This window comes from Trachinotus anak, unplaced genomic scaffold (assembly GCF_046630095.1).
Source record: "Trachinotus anak isolate AG129_WGS33_773 ecotype Australia unplaced genomic scaffold, CSIRO_AGI_Tana_v1 ptg000004l, whole genome shotgun sequence".
NCBI classification, from domain to species: domain Eukaryota; kingdom Metazoa; phylum Chordata; class Actinopteri; order Carangiformes; family Carangidae; genus Trachinotus; species Trachinotus anak.
The window spans coordinates 2,807,661-2,818,539 of NW_027273855.1; positions in this window are offsets into that span (position 1 = coordinate 2,807,661).

A 10,879-nucleotide genomic window follows, 5' to 3' on the forward strand; every position below is an offset into this window, starting at 1 on the left:
GCCGGTGATGCTGCCGCTGCCACTGGTGGATATGTGGAGTTTGACCGCCCCTTTACGCGTCTGTGCGTATTTCCATTCAGCTGCAGAGGCAAACAGGCAGGGAGAGAGGGAGAGGGGGAAAGAGAGGGGGAGAGAGAGTGAGAGGAGGTAGGTGTGGTGGAAAAGAAGAGGAGGAGGAGGAGGAGGGTGAGGTAACAAAAGCCCCGGAGTGAGGAGGGGCCAACGAAAAAGAGGGATGAGAGAATAGGGAAAGAGAGGAGAAAAAGGCGAGAAGGGGGCATCATCATACCTGAACAGGAGACCTCCCTCCGCCTGTGTGTGTGTGTGTGTGTGTGGTTGTGAGTGGGTGTGTGTGGAGGCAGACAGAGGGTGTGAGGGAGGGGAGGCTTATGTCGCCTCAGTGACGCGCAGTGTTAATAAAAGCCGGGCAGAGGGGCTGAATAGGGCTCTTTTCTGTCTCATTCAAATACCGCCAGAAAGCACTTTCATTCTGCTGATAAAGTAGAGAGAGAGGGAGAGAGAGAGAGAGAGAGAGAGAGAGAGAGTATGTGTGTGTGGTGGCACGTTGGAGCAAGGGTATGTGTGAGTCTGTGTCCATCTGCATCTCCATGTGTTTGCTCTCTCTCTCTCCCTCTCTCTCTCTCTCTCTCTTTCACTGGCATTTACATTGCTAACAGCCAGACAAACAGACGGCTGGGTGAACAGCCTGACCGACAGACGATAAACACAACCCCCAAAGTCACACAAGAAAGTAGAGATTTTAAAAAAAGAGAGAGAGAGAGAAGAAATGATCAATCAAGATCATCAAGACATTGGCATGTAGTAGGAGGTGAAACATGAGGTAGGAGACAGGTGGACAAGTCGGTAAGGACACTTGGAGAGACAGAGCAGCAATAAGAGAGATGGAGACGAACAGTAACAGTGCTTGGCAGCCTCTTCTCAGAGAGAGAGGAGGGGAAATAAAAAGGGAAGAGCCCCAAATATCTACAGACAAGACAGGAAGAGACGAAGTGAAAACAAAAAGGGGGAGAAAAAATGGGGCAAGAAAAAGACAGAATAAGAGAGAGAATTTGGGAGAAACACTTCACAGGGATAAAGTGGAAATACTTGCTCTCGACCTTCCCTCACTCCTCCTCCTCCTCCTCCTCCTGTTCTCAGGGGCTCGGCTGGAGTTGCATTCCAACGCGTCGCTCTCAATCCCCGCTACTCCCGGCAACACGGTTCCTTGATCTGGTCCCACGTCATGCCGGGCAGAGGAGGAAGAGGAGGAGGAGGAAGAGGAGGAGGAGGAGGTGGTTAAGGTGGGAGCCCAGGAGGAGGAGGTGAGGGGGTGGGTGGCAGGATGAATGAAAGAATGGGTAAGAAGACAGAGGTGGAGGGGGGGCATCAAGGGTGAGAAGGAGGGAGAAGGTGAAGGAAGAAGAGGGGAGGAAGGAGTGAAAGGAAGGAAGAAAAGAGGGCTAAGATGAAGGGATGATAGAGGATAGTAGAAGAATAGGGAGGAAAACGCACGAGGAGAGGTGAGACGAGGCAAAGGAGGTGACAGAGGACACAGGAGAGGGAACGGGAGAGGATGGGGGGAGGAAGAGAAGGAGAGAATGAAAGGAAATAGCCAAAAACAGGCTGATAGAAGAAGGGAGCGGGTGAGAGGGAGGGAAGGATGGAGGAGTGAGAAAAAGGAGGAGCCAGCATGTGTGGGAGGAAAAAAATAGGAGGAGGAGATGCAATAGAAAAGGACAGAAAATGAAGTGTCCTGAGAGTGTTGAAGTCACACCCCCACAGCCCCCCCAGCCTCTACCCTAAAAACCCTCATTCCTGATTATGATAGAAAATTAAAAGTAAAATCACAGTTGAGGATCATTAGCTTTGCTCCGGAGGCCAGTAAAGTCAGCTGGGTTTGTTCTGAACTGCCTGGACTTGGTACAGTCCAACAGAGATAAACAGAGTGAGAGAAAAGATAGAGAAGATAATAAAGAAGACTGAGAGCGGCTGGAGTGCTATTTGGAGAGTTGTGGCATTTGTTTTAAAATGCTTGCAGTACCAGACGGGTGGGACGTCGGCCGATGAAACGTCTGTGAATGTTTAGATGATCAAAGGCGGGTCAGAACAGTCTCTCTAACATCCTACCTGGCAGAGAAATGTCAATGCCACTGTCATCTAGTAATGTTCATCGTGTTGTTGTTGAGAAAAATGTCTGAATCACTGAATTTCAGGTTTTATTCACTGAATTATCTGTACACGGTTTAATTCCCTCATTGCATAATTCCATAAGCTTGGAAAATTTTGATTACTTCCAACCCCAGCTGTGTGAACGGCAACAATATAATATATAGTATATATTATATACCATATGTCATTTATTAAACCTGCAATGACAGATTTTTGAGGGCAGTGAAAACAAGCTGTGAACACAACACTGACTTTTTTTTTTATCCCTTTTTGAGTTGATGTGAACTCTCCAGTAAATAGTTGCCTATTAACACATGCAGCAGATACAGAGCAACATCTGGAGTCGTGTTTCTGTTCACCTAGCAAATGTTTAGTCCTAACATTCACTCTGTTTGTGGTCTTCACTGATTCTAGTATTGCCTTATACTGACAGGTGTTTGTATTATTTTGTCCACCCTATTTATATCAGTGAGGAAATGCTAAATAACAGAAAAAACCTTTCTTTATCATTCTAAACAGCTCAACAGCAGCACAAATTGCAGCCTCTGAGAAAAACCTGTATATACTATACATACATCCTTTTCCAGCTCTGGTAAGACGTGGGGGTTTTTTCTTTGCAGGAATTAAAATTCCCATCATTTCCAGATTGACTGCTACGTGTTTGATTACAGCTGTAAAATCTTGGTTATGCTTCACTGCTGCCTGATGCCTCATTTTCACATTCATATTCAAAGTACAGAGCAGCCCTCTGTACATTATGGCCTTTTTACCACAGTTGCCAGCGCATGTGTGCTAACTAATAAGTCTCGGCCAGTTTATACACTCAAACAGAAAAATAATTAGCTGTGCTTTCCACGGTACATATCTGATACCTCTGATTGCCTGGCATAAAGTGGCAGTCTGCAAGACATTTTTTTTCCACCAAACTAGTGGCATGTCTTTAGGGAGGCAATGTCTGTTAGTTGGTTCATCCCTTTTGTCCAGACTGAAGTATCTTAACCATTTGCTAGATGATATTTTGTACAGTGATTCCCTTTTTCTCCAGCAGCACCAGCAAGACAAAGTTTTCACTTATTCAAATTCAATTTTATTTGTATAGCACCAAATCATAATATACATTATCTCAAGGCACTTTACAAGGTTAGGTTCGAGACCTTACTTTATTATAGAGAAAAATCCAACAGTTCCCAAAAAGAGCAAGCATATGAAATATAATATGAAATATCTCAGCATCAGCTTGATGGATTGCCAGAAAACAATTCCTACAGATTGAACAACAAAATGTATAATTTGTCAAAGTGTTTTCTAATACGACCTCCTTGTCTGTGGTTTCCAAAACTGGTACAAATCACTGTTAAATGATAAGGTTTTATGGTGTGACAATGCATAGGCTACGTTAAGGTCGTTTCTCATTTCCATTTAACATGATCTTTACATCACTTTAATATGTGTGTACTATGATGACAAAGGTCTCCTAACCTTTGATCTTTCCAAATCAAGTGGGTTTTTTTTTGCGTCAACTTAACCAAACCTTAATGTAGCCTATGCATTGTCACACCATAAAACCTTATCACAGTACGTGGTACGGCCGCTTTGTCACTTCAAGATAAGTCACTTTGGGGGATTTACTGAAACGACTGATGTTATTGTTCAGCTGATGGTGCAGAGCATCAACTGATCAACATTTTCATTTGTCCAATACTTTTAGTTTATGACCAGTAGCCTCCTCTGTACAGGTACAAAGTAGGCTACAGGTGTTTATAGCTGTTAGTTAGCATGCTAACACGCTCAGACGGAGATAATGGAACACGCTATAGCTATTAAACATAAGAGTATTAGCATTGCCATTGTGAGTATAACATCCTTATGTTAGCATTTAGCTCAAAGCCTTGTTTAGCCTCACTGATGTGTTAGCATGATTGTAATCTCATTTCACTGTTTCTCAATCTTTGGTTTAAAACATTTGTTATTGAGATGCTTTTTCATTTGTCAGCTTCTTCTTTGGATTTTGTTTGTTTCTGCACTCTGTCCTTGCTCGGTTCATGTTTGCTGTCACTGTGAATTCCTAGTTCTTCTGTTTATTCCAAACAAGCTTCTGCTGTTGATTTCTTAAACATACCTCTCCTGTGCACCGTGAAACATTTTCCAGAGACACCTGCCTGACACCGGGACATCAGCGTGCACCAGCTTGAATTAGCATTACTGTGATAAGAGCAGCAAACAACCAATAATGTCACTGCAAACAGCCTGTTTGATATCACAAATAAACATGACGGGCTGCTACAGTGAGTGATGTCTTATGTCCTCCATGTTTCTTCTATTTGTATTTGATCTGTGAAGGGCAACCAAGCTGTTTGTTGAGATGAAGCCAGGCAAAGGCCACTCCAACGTGTCCATTAGTCTTCTAAAGAGTCATTTGAGGAACTGCAGGGCATCCTCAAACTCTAAACTCAAACCTGTTAAAGTTTGCTCGCCAATTCAAGGCTGCATATGTCAGAAGTCATCGTATATTCACTTTGGGAATAGCATTGATATTTAGGGGTTTAATACAACATCTGCACTGAGGGTTAGGATTTACAGTTGGGGACTAAGGAATGCATTATGTCCTAAAAACACACAAAGCTGTGGGAGTGTTTGCGTTATAAAATAAGATCTTGGTACTGACATCATTTGACATTTGGAGCTGAGTGGATGTTGTCAACATGAGGATACTCTCATCTCATCCTGTCTTCACACACCTGCTTCCCCCTGCTTCTCTTTCTCCACCCCCCATGTCTTGTTTGTCCTTCTATATCTGACAGCATCTATACTTCCCCTCACCCCTCCCTCCACAATGTGCTCACCTCCTTCCACACGTCTTCTTTTCTTCTTCATCTATTCTTCTTAATCTTTTTCTAATTAGAGCAATGTGTCAACTGGGCCTGATGGTAAACATCATATGTCAGCTGCTGTGCCTTAATGAGCTATTAACACTGCAATTATTTTATCAGCCTGCTTTTCATGGTCTAAATGCTGTTTTAAAGGCTTTTCAGCTCTGACGTGAAATAAATTCTGACAAAACCTGAATATTTCATGTTTGTACTTGATAAAATTTAGACAGTGTAAAATATTGGTCTGCAAAACCCAGATGAGTTGACCATTAACCTCAGTTTTCATCTGATCTAATCCCACGTCTGATAAATCACCCACTCCTCTCACATGTTGATCAATAAATACCATTTGCAATAATCCTGTTTGCAGTAACCCTCCTGGGAGTACTATATACGTGGTTAACTACACTCGGACTGCCCATCGTGGCTGTTATGTAGTCATTAAGGTGGATGTCTGTATTTCTGTACACAGTATTGGGTCAGAAATGGACAGCCCGACACAAACTCACGGTTACTCTGTGAAAACATCCTGTTTTCTGTTTGTACGTGCTTGAGAGCCAACAGTTGTTCCTTGTAATTCCAGCTGAATGAGACACAATTAGAGCTGATTTGGTCCTTAGAGTAACATGTAGCTGTTTCTCCTGCTGGTCTAGTCTGGTTTTATTTATTTTTATATTCAGTTTTATTTCATTTTATATAATTGTTTCATAAAGAAGAGGAGGAAAGTCATTTCACCTCACTGGAAAGATGTATTTTTGAGGAAATACATAAAATATAAGCGAAGTCATCCAAGAGCAGTTGCTTTACAAGCTTTTTTTTCCCTTAATGCTTTGATCATATGTGCGGCATCTTATTACAGGTAGTGAGCTAAGAAATAAAGTATTTAGGTGGTAAGACTCTAGATATTTTCATATATAACACTGACATCTATTGTTACAAATGGCCATTAAGGGTGAGATGGGAATCAGACTGAACATAACAGTTGACGAAGAGCTCCGGTCAGATTTATGCAAAGATAGTCTGTCAGCTACTATTAGTGCCAGGTTCAGATTAGTTCATTGTAACTGTCTTCTTCAGCTATACATCACCCCATAGAAATTACACAAATCCAAACCTGAATTGTCAGAAATCTGCTTCAGATGTGGTTTAGGGGTTGGCTCTGTCCTGCACTGTACCTGGATTTGTACTAAGTGAGGCCTGTCTGTGACACCTTGACCAAGATTACAGGAGTTTCCTTCTCATTAGATCCTGAACTTTGTTTACTGGGGAATTACACAAATATCAACAGATCCATAACCAATTTTTAAATTAAATTTATGAAAATTGCTGAGTGTGTGGTCAGGGAACGTGTAGCAGTAATATGGAAATCTAACTCTCTTGGTGGCAGAAATAAATAGTTGTATTCTTCTTGAAAAGATCACATATGGCTTAAGAAAAGGATACAACAACTTTCACAAAAGCCTTATCTAAAGTATACAGGGACATCACTGACGTCACCATAATGAGCTATGTGCAGTTAACCAAAGACCTCTTTTAGGGAAATACCATTGTAGGCATAATGTCCCTTATATTTCATTCTATACTCTGATTTTTTTTTCTTTTTCCCCTTTTCTTCTGAGTGGGGGCTTGGAAAGGAAACTTTGTGATTTTTGGTGTTTTGTTCTGTAAAATATGAAAAAATGTGAGAAAAAAAAAAAAGCCCATTAGTGGAAAACCAGAGTGATGATGCAAAGGAAATACACACAGAATCAAAATCAAAAGATTGGATGTGTCTTTTGATCACTGCCTTGTGAATTAGATCCTATATTAAAAAAAGAACAGGAAAGAAATAGGTTTTTATGTTTCCCACAAACTTTGGCTGCTTCTGCCTGACTACAAGATTCAAGTCAAGTCAAGCAGAACTTTATCTGTCTCCAGAGGGTCAACTGCTTGTGCAGCAGTAGCTGCTGCTGCCGGTGGCTGCGTGCACACGCGCCTTCTCGCCATGACTGTACACAGAGCATTAGTGGGGCGAGAGAAGGTGAGGAAAGATTGAAATAGGCAAGAGAAAAAATGAATAGTGCGAGCCAGAATTGAACACAACAGAAGAGAATAGGCTGCAATAGAAAACATGAAATATGAATAAGCCCTTGATGATATTCCCACTCTATCTGCCTGTCAGTGGGGCTTCATTGATATTCAGGGGAGGGCTCCCCTTCTAGCAGCACATATCAAAAGGCAATATTATGATCAATAAATATGTCAAGGGAATCAAAGCTTTTTTCTTTGATAGCATTGGTCATTTGCCCAGAAACTGTTTGGAAGTGGGAGCCAGCTTTGAAGGCAGTCTGGTATGAGTCACTGGTTACATTTACAAGAGAGCAAATCAGATTTTTAACCTTTTGTGGGTCAGCCGAGCCACTGATCCCTCTCACCGCTGCCTCAACAACGGACAACGAGATGCCAGGGCGTCTTGTCCCTGCTTAGACGGCCTTGAAAAGAACAGCTGTAAAAAAGAAAGTTGGGATTGATTGTAAAAAATGTCAATAAACAGCTTGCACCCTTCGACTTTTTGATTGATAATACTGCAGTAATAACAAACTGTGTGACATTTCTGCCTGTGTTAACCTGTGGGTTGAGGACTGATTGAACTGAGCCGCATGAAACTGGAGCACATAAAATCTCTGAGGAAAGACTAAATAGTGAAAATATTTCCTGGACCTGTGCTCTATCATTCTCAGGTAAAAACTATAAATCAGCAAAAATGTCCCGCTAAGTTATTTTAGAATCAAATAATGCACTTTTATCAAGTTCTGGTCTAAAGACTGTATTTTTCTGTATCAATCCTGACAGCTTGGTAATACCAAAGTGCCTGAAAACAAAACAAACATGGACGCCTCACATCAGCAAAAGTCTGTTGTTCATTTTAAGTAAAGCCAATATCATGGATCTGGTGTTATGTTGTCAGTGCACAGTATTTTACTCCTCATACAACGTCCTCTATAATTGCACACCACCTCTTTCACTGTCCCTCTTTCAAACCCATATGAATGCAGCATAACTACAGCCCCTCAGAGACACTAGCATGGCTGTGGACTTTTACTTTTGATAATGCAGTTGTGAACACACACTTCTTAATTATTTTTTTTCATTAATTCACATTGTTCTGTGACACTGTTCGTGTTTTCTGGATTTGAATTCTTGACACTTGGTGAATGCAGCTGTCGGTCCATGCTATTTGGCTGTCAACTCTCAGATTTCAGATGTCAGATCTTCCTTGAAGGGCTAGAAAGATGTAGATTTGAACATCCACTGGGCATCTGTGTGGATGTGGTTCATCCCGCAGCGCCAGTTCTGCTTACCAAAAGTGGCCCACTAGGCGGCTCGCATACAACTGCAAGCTCCGGATTCTGATGTGGCGAGACTGTTTTTCAAATGTGAATTTATCCGCATTTTACCGTAAAAAGACTCTCAGATGTCTCAGTTGTTATAATTTTAAAAATAGTCCATGCATCTGCATTAACACAAACAGATAATGCGTTTAACCAAAATGAAACTGACCAAACTGTCAATGTTCAAAAGCTGATTTTCACCCTGTTCTGAAATAAACTGAAACAAATGGCTACCTCCAAGGTAGTTCAGTGCTTGTGCTGAGGGAAACTGTTGCCAGTAATGCAGCTTATACATGATTCATAGATAATGGGTTAAAAATGCAGAATCATAGGAATCATCTTTCATTCTATCAACCCATTTCCCACCCAGACACCCCTCTCTGCAGCTACATTCTGCAGCCCTTCCTGGGGGATCCTGAGAGACTCCCAGGCCAGATGGATACAGATACATGATCCCTGCAGGATCCTGAGGTCCCTTCTCAGTTGTACAGAATACCTTGACGGGGCCATCATGATTAGACGGCCAGTCTCCAATAAATCAACCGGCTCTCTTCAGTTCTGCTCTGGGCCCCCATCTTCTCCCACAGGGTATGTCCACACAGACTTTGAAAAAAGCTCTTTTATGCCGTATGGGATGAATTTAAAAATAAAGACGTGGCTGAACTGTGTTGTTGTGTCACACTACAGATTATTCATTTGGAGATTTTACACGGTTCCTAACTCACCTGTGTGATTCTAGCATGAATAAGTGCTTATTTGCATTAGACATCTCTCCTGTCTTTAAAATGTGCATCCATTATTCTGTCTTTTTGGAAACACTTTTCCCTTCTCCATCTTTTCCTCACTGATTAACTTCATTGCAAATAAGAGAAATAAAACATCAAAACTGCAATTACAATTTTTGTTTTGTTTGTTTCTTTAAACACCTCACTGACTCACAGCAAAGACCCTCTGATGTCCATTTCTGATGAGGCAATCGGACCCAGCGGCTGCTCGGTTGCTCATCACACTTCTATTAGCACTGGAGCCAAATGCTGGTGCAATCACTATCACTGTCATGGCAGATACAAGTGGCACAATCCTGGTGATTAGACTCAGGCTCTGACACACACACACACACACACACACACACACACACACACACACACACACAGTTTGTGGTTGTAACTTGGCTAAGTGGATGCTCCATTGCTGTGCTACACTCAGCCACCTGCTGCCGTCTCTGCACCTCCGCTTCAGGCGGGAACATAACAGTGCTGGAGACATTAGACATTAGTCATTAATTGAGCTTTAATTGTCTCATTGTTTAATTGTCTGAGACCAACCTAATGATTATGCCAAACTCAAGTGCACTGAACACCTGGCTGCAATAAACTTGAAGCCAGAGTTTCTTAAGCTAAGGGTGGGGACTGGAAATGGGTCACGGGCTCTCCTCTCCTGGGTCCATGTGTGACGAGAACAGGTAACTCTTAATGAGCTGAACCCAAATCCAGGGTTGAAAACTTTATAAAAACATATTTAGAGCTAATGGAAAAACAGAGTGTGAGTGTGTTAATCACTATTAAGAGAAACTCCACACGACATTGATACAAAGTAAAGTGAAGTAAGACTGTGTCAGGATGAATTTATGGTTAAAGTTAGAATTAGTGTTCGGGAATAAAGACAGGAACCGTAATAGGCCTTTTCCACTGCATGGTACTGACTCAATTCAACTCGACTCCATTTAATTGTCCTCACACCCATAGCAATAGAAATGTATGTGTGTGTGTGTGTGTGTGTGTGTGTGTGTGTGTGTGTGTGTGTGTGTGTGTGTGTGTGTGTGCCTGGAGCAAAACTCCAATTACCACAACTATGACATTCTTGTTTGGCAGGACAATGACAGTTGGCAAAAATGTCCAGGATTTGTTGGGTAAGTGTTTGTGCACACACACATGCATTCACACATGTACTCATTATTTCAGTTGGCTGGCTACTGATTCGGGAGGCTGCGGCAGCCATTGGCGGTCAGATCGGATGGAAGGCCGTGTGGATGGAGAGATGGAGCGTGGGGCGATGAGAGGAGGGATGCATGCAGCAGGGTGGTGGGGGTTTTGAGGGTTATTGGGTGGACAACTGCCTACCCTTTGTGCTCCAAATCCGGGGGGAATCTGCTGGCCATTGTGGCTCCCTGCTTGTTCACCATCCAGAGAGCTGAGAGAGGGGATTTCAGCTCCACAGAGCCGATGACTAGCAGGGTTTTTTTTAATCATCCTCTCTGGTTTTCTCTCTTCCTCTTTTATCCTCTCTGTTTTTTCTCGCTGTCTCTCTGCTTTGTTCTGGATACAGTGCACAGTCAGCCCCGGCCAGCTATAGTATAGTAATCTGTGAGTGACCGAGGTTAGTGATCCAGTTCTGCGGTCCGATTTAGGTTTTAGGGGTAACACCTGTGCGTGTTGTGGAGCACGTACTGCAGCCTGTGATAATGTATGC